The 20003-nt window shown below is 32.8% G+C and overlaps 1 protein-coding gene across 2 annotated transcripts in view; it reads right to left on the bottom strand.

Annotated features, from left to right (window-relative positions):
* Positions 1-17859, bottom strand: part of LOC128990134 (synaptotagmin-12-like) — a 42875-nt gene extending 25016 nt beyond the window's left edge. Inside the window, exon 1 of one of the 2 annotated variants that reach the window (XM_054412397.1) lies at positions 17756-17859. The gene's annotated coding sequence lies outside the window, so the exon portion shown is untranslated. Of the gene's footprint in view, positions 1-747; positions 840-17755 lie in introns of those variants that run through there. The other variant, XM_054412398.1, reaches the window with a different exon arrangement.
* Between the last annotated feature and the right edge of the window lie 2144 nt (positions 17860-20003).

Below are 20003 nucleotides of genomic sequence, written 5' to 3' on the forward strand. Positions count from 1 at the left end.
GACACCTATAAATGGAATGCCTCGTTCTGTCCATAGTCAAAGGTAGCCTATTAAAACTTAGCGATCGCCATTTCTGCGTTCTATTACTTATCATCCTCACTGATATGAACAACGAATTCAAAACTAAATTAAATTAGAAGTTTATGAATGAAATGATCCATTATAAATGATTTAACAATTTTTATAAACATAAAAAGGTCGTCTTAGAGAACATAATACTGAATATTCAATTGAATTAAAACTATGAGCATATAAGGTATATTTTAATTTTGCCATTCATGGCATTTTTAGTGTATAATCCATTTAGTTACGAATACACGAAATCGTTAATTTTTCAAAAGTAAATTCGTGTTGGTAGTATTTTTAAAGGGATTGTAAGCGTTAAAACATTGACTACCTTTGTCATAATAACTTTTATTTAAAGATAAGCTTGAAACTGCATAACAAATATATTATGAAGTACTTTGTGGGGTATTTAGCTATACAATTGCCAAAAACAATATTCTAAAGGTTTATGATGTCCTATTGGCAACGAGGTTTAATTACTCATAATATATTGAACTAAACTATATCGATACACCTTTAATATTATAATTACCAACTTAGATGCTAAACATTTTAAATATCGCAGTAATTTTACCAAACATTTTACAGTACATTTGGAATCACAAATTTTACCCTAATTGGTGCAAATCTCAAAACATGAAAATCAATAAACATGACAAAATTACAACACCGTTACATTACCAAAACGTCCGAGATGACTGTTGTAAAATGACGTAACCACACTAACAATGATCAGCAATATGTGCTGATCGCGATCTAATGAAGCTGATAGTAGTGAGATCAGCAACACAAACCACTTGTTGCTCTGCACGCGCAACCCCGCGCACGCGCGCAACCAATCAATATCAGTAGGTCCATGTGGTTATACTTGTGCAACATAGTGATGTACCAGTAATGTAGTTACGTGCCTATAAACATTTACTTTGTTTAATTGAGATGGTAATATTTTCCGATATTTGATCGTGAGAAAAGTAAAATCATAGATTGCTGGTTCGATCCTGAGAAAAGTCTGTAGATTTTTGAAGGTTTGAACTTACAACTAAACCCAGCTGCACTTAATTATTAGGATCAATAACATGGTCTTGACCAAAGTCATAGCACGAAAAAACTTACAGCGAAATATGCGTACAAGGGGAACAGTGGTATTTGACGAGGGTAAGTGGTAAATATTATAAACGAAAATGCGTACAAATCGCCTACGCCATCCACCCTAAAATGTTTGCTTGTACGGTATGTATAATACTCTTATATGAACAATGTTTGCTTGTATGTATGTATGCTTGCATAACGATCTCGTCAACGGCCTTCAAATGTAGTAATTTTATTTTATTTTATTTTATTTATTTATTCACGGTAACACCATTTATACAATAGTAGTTAGCATAATCAATTACAAGATGACAAGTAATTAATTTATTACTTGCCTAAAAACGTGTTTACTGCAGATAAAACTGCCAACAAAAATCTAATTATGTAAAAAAGATAAATTGAAAGTCAAACATTTTCAACATTGGCCTTATGAGTTGCCAAGTAACCATATTGGTTGAACAAAATTACAAGGAAAAGGTAAAAAAAAATTGTAACACGTGTTCATAACAAGCCATCAACAAGCAAATTACAAAATACAGTACAAAGGGAAAATCAGTTGTCACTATTGAGCAAAAATTACGCTGAAGATTTCTTGATATATGTGAAAATAGTTCCGATCAAATACTGATTAATTATTTTACTTTGCTCACCTACCAAAACTTAATCCCCGAAGTACTGAGGAAATATTTAGCAAACTTTGGTTTTAACAGTGAAATAGTCTTGGCTCGGTCCCCAGCTACTTATAGTCGAATTGAAGAAATTAGTTCAAGTCGCGTGACACCATTTAATACATAACTTTAGAATTAAAGTTTCAAAAGTCCAGTTGCAAACAGACTTAAATCGATTGGGTTTCATAAATAAATAACAGCTAAAACGCAATTAATCCAGATACTGCTCATGGTAAAACAATGTTATTAAGCTGTTAGTCTGTAAAACAACCCTGAAAAGAGGGCAATACGTCCAATGTAATTAAAGGATGTTATATGGGACAGTTAATAGCTTTGAAAATAGAAAATAATTTATAAATAAAAATACTTTTTAAAAATGCCACGTTTTTAAACGCACTAAAAAGTATAAAATAATTTATAAATTGTTGAGAGAATAAATACTTGTAAGATTTAAAACGAAAAACGTGGGGCGCATGCTGATTTGCAATTAACTTCACCTATTGAACTATTATGATCTATTGCATGCGCCCCACGTTTTTCGTTTTAAATCTTACAAGTATTTATTCTCTCAACATTTTATAAATTATTTTATACTTTTTAGAGCGTTTAAAAACGTGGAATTTTTAAAAAAGTATTTTTATTTATAAATTATTTTCTAGTTTTTTGTCTTTAATGTGTAAATATGTTAAATCTATTTTATATAGCCTCTTAATACATAACAAAAACCCAAAACCTTATTATCTGTAATCAGATGTTTTATCTTTACTTTGAAATTATTGTTTTATATTTTTAGAATATCTCGGGAGCAGAACCTGTACCTCTTAACCTCTGCTCTTCTAACTGTCAAATTTAAGTATTTACAGCTGACTTAAATTAATTTATATGTTTACATTATTTTAAAATGTAAACATGGAAGATTTGGAAGCCAAAGGGGCGTAGCCCAAGGGAAATATGAAAATTAAATGATATAATATTGCATTGTCATCCATTTGTGAGCTATATTTCAAGTTTCAAGTCTCTAGCTCATCGGGAACTTCGTTTAAAATTGATATCAAAATTTGTAGGAAAGCGAGCTAATAAAAACAAGCCCATGGGGCGTAGTCCAAGGACAATTTGAAAATGATATAATATTGCATTGTCATCCATTTATGAGCTATGTTTCAAATTTCAAGTCTCTAGCTCATCGGGAAGTATCAAAATTTGCAAGAAAGCGATTTAATAAAAACAAGCCAATGGGGCGTAGCCCAAGGAAAATATGAAAATTAAATGATATAATATTGCATTGTCTTCCATTTGTGAGCTATGTTCCAAGTTTCAAGCCTCTAGCTCGTCGGGAAGTTAGTATAAAATTGATTTCAAAATTTGTACCGGACAAAAAAGCGAGCTAATAAAAACGTTTTAATAAACTAGTGTTGGGAAAGGTAGCAGGATTGAGAAATTAAAAAAAAAAATACCCCCGCCGCAGCAAACCTGCCGACTAAGCGAATTTCCATTTGTCTGAATTGATTTTCAGTTAAATATATTTTAATAACATTAGGTTTAACGAGTACCAAGGTTTGCTGCTACAAGGAAACTAATAAAGTGTGTTTTTGAGTAAAATATTGATAGCTTAGTACAAAATAAATAAATTTGCCAAGTTTGATCAAAATATATCCATAAACAAGCATACTACAACATTTAACAATATTCTCCATAAGAATAACATGGGAATTTTAAATTTACAATTTTTTTAATTTTCTCCGTTACTAACAATCGAACAAAAATACTTTTACATACTAAATTATTTGTTTTTTTAAGCTCTTTAAAAAGGTCTAAAGAGAAATCGGGAAATTTTGTGTTTTGAGGGTCAAAAGTGAGAAAAAACAATTTTTACCCCATAAAACCCCCCGTAAATCTCCGTTCCCATGGTCCGATCGTGCTGGTTCGCGAACTCATTCAAGTTTATCCCGCTTTACACCTTTAAACCAAATTTCATCAAAATCGGACAAAAATTACTCAAGTTATCGCGTTCACGGACGTATATATATATATATATATATATATAAGTCTATATATATATATACATATATAAAAATTTGAACGAATGGTGTTTTTGGCCTCTGGGGACATCAAAATGAAAAAGTAAATCAGTCCCGGGTCTAGGTCTTACCGTGCCACCTACGGTAATAGCTACTTCCCTATAGGGAAATTCGCTAAAACACAAATTAAATCATATTTTTAAGGGTATCTTTACAGGCCCGTATTATGTTTTGTCTAAAAGCAAATCTACTTATTCTATATAATGAATAAGCCAACACGAAATTTGTCCTTTGAACCTCTCCGCCATTTCTTAACCAATTTTGGCCATTCACGTCTCATTGGAGTGTATCACGAAGATTTGCAAACTGACCTTAAATTTGTGAAAAAGTCCCTTGGGCTCTGCCCCATTGGCTTAGTTCCAATTTTATCCTTAAAGATCATATTTGTCGAAAAGATAATAAGTTAAAATAAACTTATATCACTCCATTATTATTATCAAAAGAGGATGCTATCAATATGAATTTTAACCCAATTATATTTTTTTATTTATTTAATATAAACGAAAAATGCGCGTCTAAGAGTGCACAGCTATGTTACTGACTAAGATCAGTTATTTATTAAGACTTTATGAACAATTTTTAGAATTCTTAGTAGGACAGCATGTACAGTAATACGAAAACAAAATGTGAAAGAAAAGGAGAGGTGTAGAAATAACTAAGTTTCAAGCTCTTGACAGCCCCAGATACCTGATACTGCCATTTTATCTAGAGACAGAAATAGTTCCTCTAAACGTATACTTTTTAAATTTGGTAAATAAATTTAGGGTTTAACCGGTATAGTTCAAAACTAAAGTAGTAGTAGTAGCTTCGCAACAGAATGATGGAAAAGTATATTGTTAAAAAAATATTCATATAAGTTTTAAAGCATAAGCATGTTTTACTTCTTCGTTTCATAGCGATGGGATATACGGTTAGTATCCTAATACATAAGGGAATGTTTAGACATATGTTGGCACTGGTATAAAACAAAAATTCATTCTTACAACGAATACAAAAAAATGCAAATGGTGATTTTCAAATGTATTTTTTTTAGCAATAAATGACAACTACACAAAATATGAGCTGATTCGTTGGTAAAACTTTTTGAAAGTACGTAAATATCGATTAATTTCCAAATAAATAAGAGAGACTACATAAACCTTCTTAAAATTCCTTCAATATACGTTTACTTTTTTCAAACTTCAGCTGTTACCAATTTTACCCTGCTACACTCTGATTATAATTATACCCTTGAAAATTATGTAAACTGTGAATTCGTTTAACCAATAGTAGGTGTGACTTTGTTTTCTATTGTACGCAATATATACTTAGGTTTATTGTTTAAGTACCAGGAGGACCGAGTGTTGGTTTTTCAACCCAATAAAATCAGCTGGACCACCGGATTACTACCTCACTGTCCTCCAATCATAAATTAAAAACCTCTTTGGTTTAAGGGTTTTTTTATAATCAGCTGTTATATTTATTTATTTTCTTCTGTTTATGTTTACGATTTTCGTTGTTATTTCGTTGTCAAAGTACCCATTTGGCTCACTGATAAACATTTTTTACTTTCATTTAACATTTTCAACGTAATTAGATATTTGTTGGGAGTTTGAACTGCATGAAACAAGTTATTAGGCCAGAAATAAAATATTTGCAATATTTGAAGTAAATCGTTGACACCATTTTCGAGATCTTTATGCAACATACATACAAGCATACATACAGACAAAGCAAACATTGCTCATATAAGAATATAGGATTAAGTTATTAATTTTCTTCTTCTCTTCATCTGATTGAACTAGAGAAAAAATGAATAATTAAAATTAATTTAAATTTACTTATGAGGAGTGTTAAAACCATGTGTTCATCCTTTTTCATACATTCAATTATTGCATTGTAATAGTTTCCTAATGTAGATAAAAAACAATCTTTGAAGTCCTTACGCCAATAGAGAGAATGGGTAGGCCTATAGCAACATGATATAGCTAACCATTTTATTTAAACTAGAGGTCATCCCGTGGTCAAAAACTTGACCAAAAATACTGTGCAAACTTTTCTATTTTCACCCCACGCTGTAATTAAAACATGGGATTGGAATTTCCATTTGTTTTGATTTCTGTTTATATTTCATTGTTATTTCGTTACCAAAACAGCAACCCATAAGACCAATGTAATTTTTTTTTAAATTGATGGTTATCCTTATTTTTTAGCCTGTTTTAATTTATAAATGGATTTCGCACATCTACAGGCAAATATCTTTCTAACAGAATGGGTAGATGTTTCCTGCGATGCACATGCCTTAGGATACAAAGTAGAGTCATACTGTATCCATGATTTTTCATATACAATTTAGTGTGGTATGCTTATTTTTGTTGAACGGATTCTTATAGATCACCTACATCTGTTGAACACTTTTATTCAACCGTACCGAAACCAACGTATACGCTATGGACAATTTAGAAAGCGCTCAGAAGACTGATGCCAGTCGATTAACTTCCCCAACGTTCACGTTTCAATATGTTACATTCGCAACAAATATCGAGGGTTTGTTCATTTTTACTTTCTCTCCCTATACCGTAGTAAGTATATTATGGAAAAAGTATTGATTACGTCAAAAATTTCGAGTTTGAATTTTGAGTCCCCTTGAAAGTGATGTCTGTCCGTGTACAGAACTACAGACAACCCTTTCAATCCGATTTTGATTAAATTCGATATTAGTAGGCTATCTCCAGGCCTTTTTTTATATTTTCTTTGAAATTTAGATTTTGGGGATTTTCACAAAAAACCCCCATAAAATAATCTAAAAATCGATTTTCTGGAAAATGGCCCTAACGATTTTGATAAAACGATGTGTTATAGGCCTTCAAAAAAGATACAACTCCCATTGCTTAAAAATTTACGGGTCAAAGCTATTGTAACATATGTTAACATCCCATAAAAACCCATAAAAAGTTGGATTGGATTGGAAAAAACCGGTTTTGATTAAAATTATTATGTTATGGTCCTTATAATTCTAAACCGAATAGTGCAACCCCCATTGCTGCAAAAATTATAGTTCAAAAGTTATTGAAACTTGTGTGATTTTCCCTATACAAAATCATAGTCCCACGGCTTACCCATGATTAAGGTTGTTAACAAGAGAATGGGAGAAAGTATGGGTCAGATTGATGATACCGTTTATTAAACTTTAGTACAATGCCAATAAGTCACACACTACAACTTGATTGTTCAAAGCTGTAATTTCAATGTTTTTTTTCAACAAATAGGAGTAACGGAAAACCACCAACTGTCATACTGTTGAAATTAACAGTCTGCTATGATTAAAATTATTTTGTGTTTAATTGATGAAATAGTTCTGGTTTGGTATTTTACGTGTTATTTGTAAATGTTTTTGAACAATTTTTGAATTTTGTTTACTTGTTTAGTTTGGGCAAACTGAACTTAAAAGTAATGTTAACTTATACAGTTTGTCCATAAAAAATGTTTCAGGACTTTGAGGAATGAATCCCCATACTAAAAGGAAGACAATAGTTTATGTGAAGGTATGTCCGAAATTGCATATTTATCTAGTTACCCGCCGTTTTGTTTTTTATACAAAAATATTTTTATCTGTGAAGTTTTTAATTTGATGATTATGAAATTTGGTAACCAAGATAAAAAAAATCGGACGACAAATAACTGAAATAGAACCTTTTTTAGCTGTAAGACCAGGCAAAATTAAGGGTTCCCCGACTTCTTATTTTCACACAAAAAACGTAATATTTCAGTTTTTGAGTTATTTGAGTTACAAAAATTTAAACAGCCGCCTTTTTGAAATTTACAATCGGAACAACTTTTTTATTTTTTCTACAATAGGTCTTGTGTATGTTAACATGGTTACCACATGTCATAATCATCAAATGAAAAACTTCACAGATAAAATATTTTTGTATAAAAAACAGAATGGCGGATAACTGGGTAAATATTCATTTTGAAGATTCATTTCTCAAAGTCCTGACACGTTTTTTATGGACACCCTGCATGTTAACAAACAAGCCGCTAAAAACATACAATAATTTGTTAACTAATGAAGCACACACAAGGTATACCAGTTTCACATGAAGGAATATTTAAAGAAGCATCTTATTCTCAAAATATATTTGCTCTAAGCAGCTTTTCTACACCGCACAATTCGCTAATTTACCGCAGATGAGGTAGCGAAGAGCAGTCTGGTATTCTTAGTTAATTTTCCACACTCCCTTGATACACCCCCCCCCCTCCCCCACCTCTTATCTTGACGTGAAAAACTAATCGAGTAAGTGTGACAGAGCCCCGACGCTACGATGGAAAACCATTTGCGAAATTAATATTTCGAATTATGTGTTCTGGACAGCTTGATGAAAATATTGTTTGACGAAGGTAAAATTAATGGGTAAATTATTTCTTTACCAAAAATTAGGCTATTTAATTTATGTGTGGTTTTTTGGCCCATTATCATCACATTCATTCCAAATATTTGAGACCCGGCAATGCATGCAAAAGGTGATAGTTCACTGCATACCCATTTTTCTGAACCCGTCCCTACTTGTACTACCAAGGGTTTGCTCATACTGTACACATAAAATGAGATGGGGAGGGATAAGACGGATATTAAAATATTTCGTAAACTACTGCCACCCAATATTTAAAACTATGCTTTAGCGGCAGACATTTAAAATATATACCGTATTTAAATAATAATTCATGAGAACGATATTTAATGTAAATATAAAGTGAGTCCAAGCCCAGTTTCATCTAATTATCGCTTTTAACAACTAATAAACATTATAAATCATTATCTTGATGACAAACTTTAAGGCATGCATAATGTAAGATTTATCCATAAACTATAACTCATAGGGAATGTTAGACTACTATTATTTGAAATTTCAAATCCTTAGAGACGTCCATATTAGTTTTTTTTAAATTGTAATTGTAATGGGTTTCCTTGCAGAGTTTTTGTGTTTTTAGCTAAGGTCAATGTATTTATTTCAGTGAACTACATGTAGAATTAAGTGACTTTTAAATTGATTCATTTCCCAAACAGACGAATTGAATTGCAAGGAAAATTACCATTATATTATTATTTTCTGTTTTTAATACTAGAGGTTAAAATAATGTTAAATTAAATTTGTGTTCAAGAGGCAAAAAACTACAGAAATTACTTATTTTTACTTGTAAATATGTATATTTTTGATCATGCATCTTGAATATAAAATATCCCAAAACTAAAAATCCAAATAAAAAAAAAATGAAATTAGAGACTTTACACATTTTTAATGATTAGAAGGAATTCTATTAGTTATTGATGGTGTAGGAATTCCATTTTCTGCACCGAGAGCAGTTTAAAAATGCATCCCTGGGTTTTCATCCTTCTCTTAAAACTATTTTATACTCAGGTTCACGTTCACTATTTAGTATTATCGGGTTTGTTACAATGCATTTGTAATTTTTCTCGTAATCTATACATTATTACAAGACGTTTACAAGTTTTCAAGACATTATTACATATTTGATATGTTATTGCTGTGTTTCGTTTATATCAGTTAATACCTTACCTTTGAATACTGTATTAACTTTACTGGATGTAGAATATAATCAAAGGTAAGTAACCGTTCATGCAAGTGATTTTAGTATATCAACACTAAGTAGTTTATAGTATCGTTTCTTGTGCCCTATTTTATAAAGAACCAGTAAGGTGGTTTGTACGGTTTTCAATAGTATTAAATTTTTTAATTTCTATTTGGAGAAGTAATTATTACAATATCCAGTATGATTAACACTTGATCCCGGACTACAGTATACTGTCTCGACAGCCCCTCGGTTCGTTCTAAATTTAAACACATACGTATTAATATTTCCTTATGCACAAAAAATCTTGAAAAAGTCCAAATTTTTTAAAAATTTTAGACAATTGCCATATAAATCCCAAAGTACCCATGCACTTTTGAGAAAACTACAAGTCACACCCCTATAAACCATATACTGTACCGAAAATGTTCGTCATGACGAGAAACCTTGCGCAAAACTAAATAAATTGCCCTTTAAGGTCGAAATTCCTTTTTGAAGGGAACTTTCCATGTAGGGATAAAAATACCTCAGCTGTACTTATTCAACCAGGACGTGATTGAGCCATGCGAACGAGATCATCTTGAAAATTAAGAAGTTAAACAGGGGCAAAGCCCGCGGGTTACAGCTAGAGGTCTCTATCTTAACACAGTGAAATATGGCTAAGGCAAGACAACGTCTGCCGGGTTCAGCTAGTTATCTACAAGTATAAAAGAGGATGTTTGTATATATATTTGTTTGTTTGTTTGTTTGTTTGGCAGTGATAAACTCAGACACCGCTGAACCAATTGCCACGAAACTTGGTACATACGTGTAGAATGTCATGGAATAGGTTTATACACCATCAATTTCGTGATCCGTCCAATCGGCTCCGCCCCAGTGGCTCTGGAGTTTCCCATGTTAACCTTATGAGAAATGGAATTAATGAATCTTAACAGCTGTTTCAATTAAACAAGTTGGTTCTGTTCTATGATGTTCAATAGCATTAAAGTTACAAGGATTACCAACAGGGTGCAGCACTATTATTTCTTTTACATTTATGACAACAGCTAATTTGCAACCAAAAGGTGAGTGAGCGTAGCGAACGAACTTCAACCTGGAGGCGAGTTAGCGTAGCGAACGAGCTAACCTGAAGGCAAGTGAGCGCAGCGAACGAGCTCCAACCTAAAGGTGAGTGAGCGTAGCGAACGAGCTCCAACCTAAAGGTGAGTGAGCGTAGCGAACGAACTTCAACCAGGACGTGATTGAGCCATGCGAACGAGATCATCTTGAAAATTAAGAAGTTAAACGGGGCAAAGCCCGCGGGATTATAAATAGTCAAAAGCAAGACAACGTCTGCCGGGTTCAGCTAGTCTTATTTAAAATCAGGTGTGATTATTTGTTTGTATTAATTTTGACTATACACTTACCAATGCACTGAGATATTCAAAACGCTAATGAAAGTCCATTTTCTCCACGTTTTCCTTATACACAATCAAATTTACTCAAGTTTGCTTGCTTTTGGATCTTCATTGCTACACCAACAGCAAATGTGTTTTAAATTTCATCGTGGGCTTTTGAATTCAATCAACATGATAGCATTAGTATTTTTCGAATCAGTAGATGTTAAGTCCTCACTAGCCAATACTATTGATAGATGCGAATTTAAATGTAAAACGTCTACCATTATAATGAATAAAATCTCAAATAATCAATAACATATTTTTTTTCTAACGATTTGCTGCATCGTGAGTATTTTGGTTATGTGTTATAAAATCATCCACAGAAATCCAAAGACGAAACACATTGATTTTCCACTTTAACGTGTTAAACAACTCCACGTTTAAGACCAACGACGTGTGAAGTAGTTAACTTCATCCCCTAAATGCCTTCGATACCCTCCCAATGTGCATGGTGGACCCCAAACTTATTACTGTACCGGCAAATGACTGTCGTAGCAGAGTTGACGGGGAATTTTAAACTTCCCGTTTTCCCTCGTTCGATGGCGTTTACCTGGTCGAGCGGTTGTGCCAATCGTGCCTTTTCCAATCAGGCGAGTTGACCCTACTTATTCCGCTCAAATGATTGTGCCAATACTGCCATGGGCAGAAGATCCAAAAATGTGTGCCAATCGTCCCGTTCCCAACTCCCCATTGCTCCACAACTTATCACCACCCAGGGTGCCAACACAATGAATACCTTTTAAATTGAAACGTACATAGTAAATACTCTTTTTGAAGTTCATGATATTATTTTAATTTTACCATTTGGAGTCATATCTTTTGCAGGTAATGTAGTTTAAATTACATTTATGAGCAGAAATAGTATTTAGTGCGGATTAAATTAATGTTTAAACCAGTTGACTTTAAACGGTGTAAGGAGACTTCTCATCCTGTAAAATCTGTTTCCTGTTCCAGGTATATGGTAACCGTTAGACTGCGCTGATGTAAATTAAAGTAAAGTTAAGATCACAGCTTTAATCTTTGGTTAACAGGTTCAGTCCCAGCCGTCACACTCCTCTGTATGTAAGGTCTCTCTCCACCCGGGAGTGAGTGTGTTAAAACACCAGAAGAAAACCAGAGGGGATATTTTAAACAAGGTCGATAGTCTTATTTGGTTGAAATAGTTAAAAAAAGAGTGACCAAAAACACACAATTAAAAAACTTACACATAAACAATACAGTTACCCCAAAATTGTCTTAAGATGTTCTATTAGGATGATAAATCTGTAAGGGGTTATGTTTATTATGGTTTACATGAGCATTCGACTCCCTTGTAAAAAACCATACATTCTGGGGGACTTAACGTCAGTGCAACATTTACCACTCAAAATAAAATATTATGTAAATTTAAATTAAATGTTTTTTTTTGTAAATAACAATTGACGCATTCAATCCGATTTGTTCAGTCAACGTACTCAAGTATTAACATATTGTAGTAAGTAAACATTAAATGTTGCAGTGGATTCCTTGAATTAAAAGACGCAGCGATGCGCCTCAGACGAACGGATATTTAAAATTTAAAACCCCTCAAAGAAGGCCGCCATCAAACGCGCCCTGTCGGAGGGTTCGATCAATGCGGGGCCACAGCTGGTGGTCTAATTTGTTTACGATGAGACTCATTGTCATGAGTATGTGATGAGTGATTGGGGTAGGGGATGGTGGTAATGAGTAGTAGAGGTTGTGGTATGAAGGCGGGTATTGCTTCGTACTTCGTAGCTAATGGTGAGGTGGCAAAAGAGAAATAAGTCGCCGAAACTCATGTGCAAAACACATCTTTTGTTTACTATACAAGCTCAAGAAAGTCATAATAATGAACTCTCATACAAATAATTGATAACATAAAATAAAGTTCTGTGTGATTTCTCATAGTACAAGAGAAGTAGACTTCTTATTCCATTTTAGAGCTTAAGTCTGTTTTAATGTGAGTGTCTTTGTTATAATATGGTAGATTTACAATTAGTGAACCACTCTTTGGTTCCCTATATTATTGAAGGACGAATGGGTCTAACCCTGGGCACATGTTCATACATGGGTTATTGGATTTAGATTGGAGATTGGTTAAATAATATACAAATCCTACAACGAATCATCCTCTACATAAACTGGGTGGAAAATTTTTTTCAAAAAATTGTCTTTGGCTGATCCACAATGATGTATAAAGATAACAAAGAGTTAATTAAATAAGAAAGATAATTATAAAGGTTGACTAATTTTTCAGTTAAAGTGGATATGTTAATTTTAGCATGTGCAATCTTTGATTTAACTAACTGTAGAGTACAAGTAAAATCAAATAAATAGCTATTTAATTCTGATAAAATAAAAATAGTGTAAATTTTTTAGAAATGGTGATTTTTTCTGAGAGTAAACGACCACTGTTTACTTTCAAAATCACTTCCAGGAAAACCTGATCAACGACTGAACGTATCCCGAAGGATTTTAGGGGTTTAAAATGGTCTATATTATGTTGGTCATGTTCATAGTCCATCTTTGTGTGGTATTACAGCACAGTCGGTTTAATGGTATGCGTTGTCTATTTTGTTCACATAGAACGAAAAAAGTACATTCGAAAAGATAACATCTTCTTTATTTTATAATCAAATAAAAGTAAACAAAATTAAATAACATGCTTCAGGAGGATCCCACACCAAACCTTAAACTGATAACTAAGAATATAAATTCACTTGAATCTTTACACCTCGAGGTATTTTCCAGCGATTTTGTTATGCGTATTTATTGTGTATTACCACTAAAATTCAAATCCCTTAGAAGTAAATTACTATAGACACACGGTAAACCAGTAGCAGTGGCAATGAAGGGCGAGCATGCCTAATATGATTGTGGTCGGAGATATTGGTAGTGAGTAGGCCTACTAAAAAAAGTAGTTAGTAGTAAAGTAGTTAGTAGTAGTTGTAGGGGTGGTGGTGGAGAAAGGGTAGAAATGCCAGCGGCTGATGTCTACCCCTTGAATGTGACATTTTATGGTCGCAGTGTGACTGCAAACGCGCCCTTTCACATAGAACAACGATTCTTAATTCGTTCCTCATTTCAGTGTGGCAAGTTTATTTCAACGAAAATTAACCTTTTTAAAACACTGATAAATAATAGAACTTTAATAGTGTATATTGTACCTAGGGCCGAAAAAATTTCGGTCCATGGTACGAACGCTATTTTTCACCACACTATACCCTATTACCACTATTCACCACAATAATAATGCACACTGATAGTCAACACAACTACAACTTTAAGGTTACGTGAAGAAATAATATTCGAGGAATCAGCAAAAATAATAATAAATAGTTGCTAGGCAACGGTGACAATAACACAATTCTATTGCAATGATATGGATACCGATTGTGTATTTAATATGCATTCATGTTTTTAGGGATGTAAAAACCTGCTCGGTCCCCAAATGACTTTGACAGCTGGCATGGCCAGCAAAACGTAGTAACTTTCAGCCACAAATTAACGTATATAAAACAGCTAAAAACATCATAGTGTGGTAAAAAAATTCTTAATAAGCCATGATATTATCCAGGCTTAATGACCACTATAGTATTAGAAAATTCATTTAGGATAAATAAAGAGGGCTTGTGTACATTGTTTCTTATAAAAAAAAACCCAATTTCATGTCATGAAGATATCATTTTGACTAAACAAATTTAAAAAAAATCAGTTTGATTTTTTTAATACTAGCCTATCTCAAATTCGCTCGAATGAGTTCCTCAAGAAATAATTACTTAAACTATTTATCTATTTCAGTTTCAGCATCAACTTGTTATGAAAGACTTTTGACTAAATGTTCACAAATGATTTGCGTTTAGTTTTGTTAATCATTCGGAGTAATTATGAGACTCTTGCATTTTAACTTTACAAATGACTCGGAAAGAGTATTCAAAATGGTGAGGGGTATCTATGTAATGACTTCTCTGAACTCATCAATTAGTTTGTTTAACTTAAGTCTCTAGAGGCTTAGGATTAATTGTTCAGGAACGGTGGGAAAGATCGAATACCACAGGATCTGAAATCACCCTGTTGTTCATTATTTAACAACAATGAGAAAATAGTATACGTACTACATGGACGATTGAACCAGTGTGCTAAGGTTTAAATGTTAGGATAAGGATTATCAAATGTGACGGGACTTAAAATTATTTTCTTTTTTAATCAAGATCTTTATTCAAGGAATTTCTATTGGAGTAAATATCAATACTGTCGCAGATTTAAACCATCGGAATAATAAGGATTTAAGAACAAAATCTTATGTACCTTTACGATCTATATTTTATCTACAAATATTAAAGGGGATGTGTCAGTAATAAAATAGTAAATCTAATTTAAAACTTAGAGATATCACATAAATACATAATACGACGAACACCAATTATACGTATTAAATACATTCATCAAATTATATAGACGGTTATAGCGAAAAGAAGCTTAAATAAGTTTTACAAGGTTGAAAAATAACAATGTAAGTTAGTTTATTATTTTTTACAACAACATTATAGTTTTGGAACGTAATGTATGTGATGTTTACAACTGGAACTGACGTAAACTGAGACGAGCAAAACAAGTAGATTTGTCAAACTGTTGCCAATAACAGAATCATGTTAGTTGTTAAGCTCTTTCATCAAATTTAATCTTACGGTTTCCACCACCTTATTAGTGAATTTCACTTATTGGAAATAAGCTATTACCGTAGGTCTCATAATAAGACTTAGCCCCGGGACCGATATACTTTTTCGTTTAGATGTCTCCAGAGGCCAAAAACAACATCCTGTATACCAAAAACGTGTAAACCTACGTTTATTCGAACGAGTTTGCGAACCAGCATGATCTGGCTATTGGAACGGGGTTCTATGTGGGGTTTTTAAAGTAGAAATAGGGTTTCCAATTTTTTGCCTGTGAAACATATAACTTTGCAATGTCTTTCTGAACCATTTTATAAAGCACAAAAACAAATAATTAAGTATATCGAAACGTTACCATCCGCCAAATGATAACGGAGAAAAATTATTTGATTAATTGATTAAAAATTAATTTAAAATGTTTATGTTATTCTTAAGAATAGCAAGTAAAATGTTGTAGATTGCTAGATTATGGATATAGTTTGATAAAATGTGGCAATTTCCCTTATTTCAAACTAAGCTGTAAACATTTCGATAAAAAGACACGCTCTTACTCTCCCTATGGCAGCAAACCCAAGTACTCAAAATTAATGTTATTTGAATAGGGAATAAATCTGACTACTTAAGGGAAAATATTTGATTCGCTTTGTCTGAAGGTTTGCTGCGGTGGGGGTGTGTTTAAAATGTTCCAACTCCTTTTTTTGTCCACGCTATTCTAGTGGCATTTTTAATTTTTTTTAAAGGTCCTAAGGAAATCTGGTCTTGTTAATGGTTTTTTTTTTTTTTTTTATAGTAGGTCTATGATTAATAGATAGTTAATTAACAAATGACATCTGGGTATGGTGATGATCACTTGGAATCGAACCAGCGACCTTTAGAATTGAAGGCGAGCACTATAACCACTCAGCTACACAGACAACACTTTCTGTATTTTCATTTTCTGTACAAAATGTAACAATAGTAACGTCATGTAGACATCTTCTGGGAGATAAAAATTGATATCATTGCTGAAGGTAGGGTGCAAATGATCCCGTATATGTATAATAACTTTTGGTGTTGATATTTAGCTACTTACTGTAATCAAAATTTTAAATCCTTTGTAAAATTTATAAGCAAATACATACACAGATATTTTAGGGATATAAAGACAGTACATCTATAATTTAAAATTCTGTGATAAGCTTCGCAATTTGGAGATTTCATCAATATCTTAATATAAAAATCCCGTATACGCTGTAATCGGTATAGTTTTGAATTTATTCTATTTTAACATAAAATCTTTAAAAAATCGGAATTCAAAGTTTTTAAACCTCCCCCTCTTCTAACACTACATGAAGATTTGTGCTACAGGACAGGTATGAACAAAATTCAAAATCAAAAATGGTGAATCAATTCAAAGCTACCCAGAAACTAAAAATATATTAGTTAAATGATCGCAGTTTTATCTATCTAATATCATTTAATCAAACTAAACGTTAATTTATCGCCATAAAACCCACATAAACAAAGTAAGCCCGTTACGAAACAGATAAGCATTTTTAATTACCTGTTGTCACACATAATGCGTGGATGCACACGCTACTGTGAAATTGGAATTCAATTATTTCAGAGCTGCTTTCAAACATGCATTGATAAAAAACTTTATAATCATGTATTTGCAGTAGTATGGTAGAAGTGACATTTTATTCATATTAATATTTTTTAATTTTTTATTTTTAACTTAAACGGAGGAGTCAAAAGAGGAAACGTATATGCTTAAAGAAACAAAATTACTTCTTCGAGTTCCAAATTTTCGTATATCATTCAGTTTATTTCTGAAAACGTTAATATTGATCTATAACCAAACCAGATATTTAAAACAGCCCAATCAAGTATAGATTTCAATTTATTACATGACACACCTGTATGCAAAGCAGACTGAGTGGTTCATCAACCCATACCCTGGGTACGGTATGGATCAACAGGTGAACCAAACCACGCATCGTAACCAAACTTAGGAAACGTAGATTTTTGACTTAATTAGGCGCAGTGATGTTTAGTTTTCCTCAAATAAAATACAAAATTTATCTAAATACTAATTACACATAAATAAACCGGTGAATTACTACAAATACTTTACACTAAGATAAAACTTAATTATTATTATTGGATATGAAAAAGGTGAAAAAACTTACCAATTATAAAAGATTACACAAAAATCACAAGAAGGAAGATCGGTTCCGGTTCAGCCTTGAATTTCACTATTTGGCTACCATTTTGATTGTACTAACAAGTCGCTAGTGAACGCACCTATTGGACTGTAGAGTTTCGCACAGTCGCCGCTGGCAGCGCCACTGTCAGGGGGTGTGGGTCGATATTGGGGGATGATTCCTCCCCCACCCCCGCCCCCACCTGATTCACCCCGGTGTTGATAATGGATTCATTTTCATAACTCCGAGTGGCGTTGACAACTGCTATTGATAGCGTTTCCCGTCTCCGTGAACAAATAAGGACGGTGAGTTTTTGTTTGATGTAGGAAAGTGGAACTTGTCAATCAAGCAAAAGTTTTTGTAGTGTGCCTTCAAGTCAAATGCTGCTGGTTCGATGTTTTGATCGATTATGTCTGATTGTCATTGGGTCATCAATTTGTCGTCGTAAGAAAGCGCGAGACTGGAATTATGACGAACGAAAATCAGAAACTAAATTCTGTAATGACAAAATCTAGGATTTAATACAACACAAGAAATAAGCTTGGGCTCTTCACAAAACTAAACAACAAACTAACTTGATTATATAAACAATCCAAACACATAACAGTAAATTGAAATAGGTGCTGGAAACAAACCAGTCTTTCAGCAATAAACAGATGCCAGACCCTCAACAAAAGTAGAAGATAGAGATTGGAGTTTTAAACTTGAACAAATTCCCAAATATTAGTAGTTTTATCTAATAAAAGATTGACGTAACAAAACCAGGATTAGCGAATAGGCCTATATGAAAAAAGCGCACAACGAATAAAGCGCACTTGTGCGCTATATATATATATATATATATATATATATATATATATATATATATTTGTGCGCTATATATTGCCATGCTCTTGAGCCGATATGACACTTCTGCCAAGTTCCTGTTGAATTGTAGAATTGCTATATTAGGTGACACAAACGCTGTAAGCACAGACAATGGAATAAACATTAAAGTATTATATTGTCTGTGCTGTAAGGTTGGCACAACAAAATCAACAATCTTCTTGGACGAGGACCGAGGACGACACAACCCCAAAGTTAGAGATGCCATACTTTGTTTAAATACTGAAGCGGAAGAATATCTAGGATTTACATGAGGATAGATCTGGATTGCTAGAAAAAATATAAAGGAAACTTACGTCGAGTTAGATGAGAAACTGAAAAGGACTGTAGAAAATTACGAAGAATACTTTAACATGAACGCTTGTTTCATACCTAAAGACCTCCTGTCACGAAGAAGAGCATATATATAAGGAATATGTATATAAGGAAAGAATTTAAATAGTTAACAAATACATTTACGATGCACTCTAAACTGTAAACATATTTAAAAAGTTAACATTGGTGAAGCTATACTAATGCTGATTGTAACTCCAAAGGATTAACTGTGAGCTTACTTCACAGTGCGTTTTTTACGCTGAGCGCTTTCTTCGCACCCTTCTTTTAACGTAAAAAAACAACAATGACGTAGGGGAAAAAAACAAGAAATAAAACATAGAAGATTAACAATTTACAAGGCTTAGGAATAAATGAAGAAACAGCTAAATATCTTAACATTAATAAAGCTAAATACATTAGTTATATTACATTTGGTTATACTGTTATACCTAATGGTTATTAACTTGTCCATAATCTAAAATACCCAGAAAATATATTAACATATTTCATAGTTCATTATTTATTACCTAAATTAAACGTAGTAAAAATTTTGTATTTTCAAAAGCAACAAAAGACAGCAGAACAAAAGTAACCAGTAACACCCAAGTTTTCCCGGCTTTATTTCCACGCTCGGGTTGTACGAAGTTGGCATTTTATTGGGAAGGACAGAATAGTTGAGAGAGTGGGTTTCGCTATAAACCACACTTACCTTCAGCCAGATGCTGGATAAACTTACTAAACCTAACTAATGTTTTAGGAAAGTCTATCCACTAGCTGTAAAGTAGTTCCAGTATTTTGATATGGAGCAGAACACTCGCAATGTCCTGATTTTTAAACTCTCTATTAAAATGTTTACTACTTTTAAAATCATAAATCAGGAAATAATGACAATATTTTCACATATTTAAAATAAACACAATCATCATATTGGTTTTTAAAACTAAGTAAAGTCGAACGTGGTTTCATCAAAACAACTTTGAAAAATGGTTGTTTACACGCGGTTGGGACACGAAAATAGCTGGACGTAATCTTG

The sequence above is a fragment of the Macrosteles quadrilineatus genome, unplaced genomic scaffold (assembly GCF_028750875.1).
Source record: "Macrosteles quadrilineatus isolate MER2022 unplaced genomic scaffold, UCM_ALF_1.0 Scaffold_3__2_contigs__length_128488019, whole genome shotgun sequence".
Taxonomy (NCBI): Eukaryota; Metazoa; Arthropoda; class Insecta; order Hemiptera; family Cicadellidae; genus Macrosteles; species Macrosteles quadrilineatus.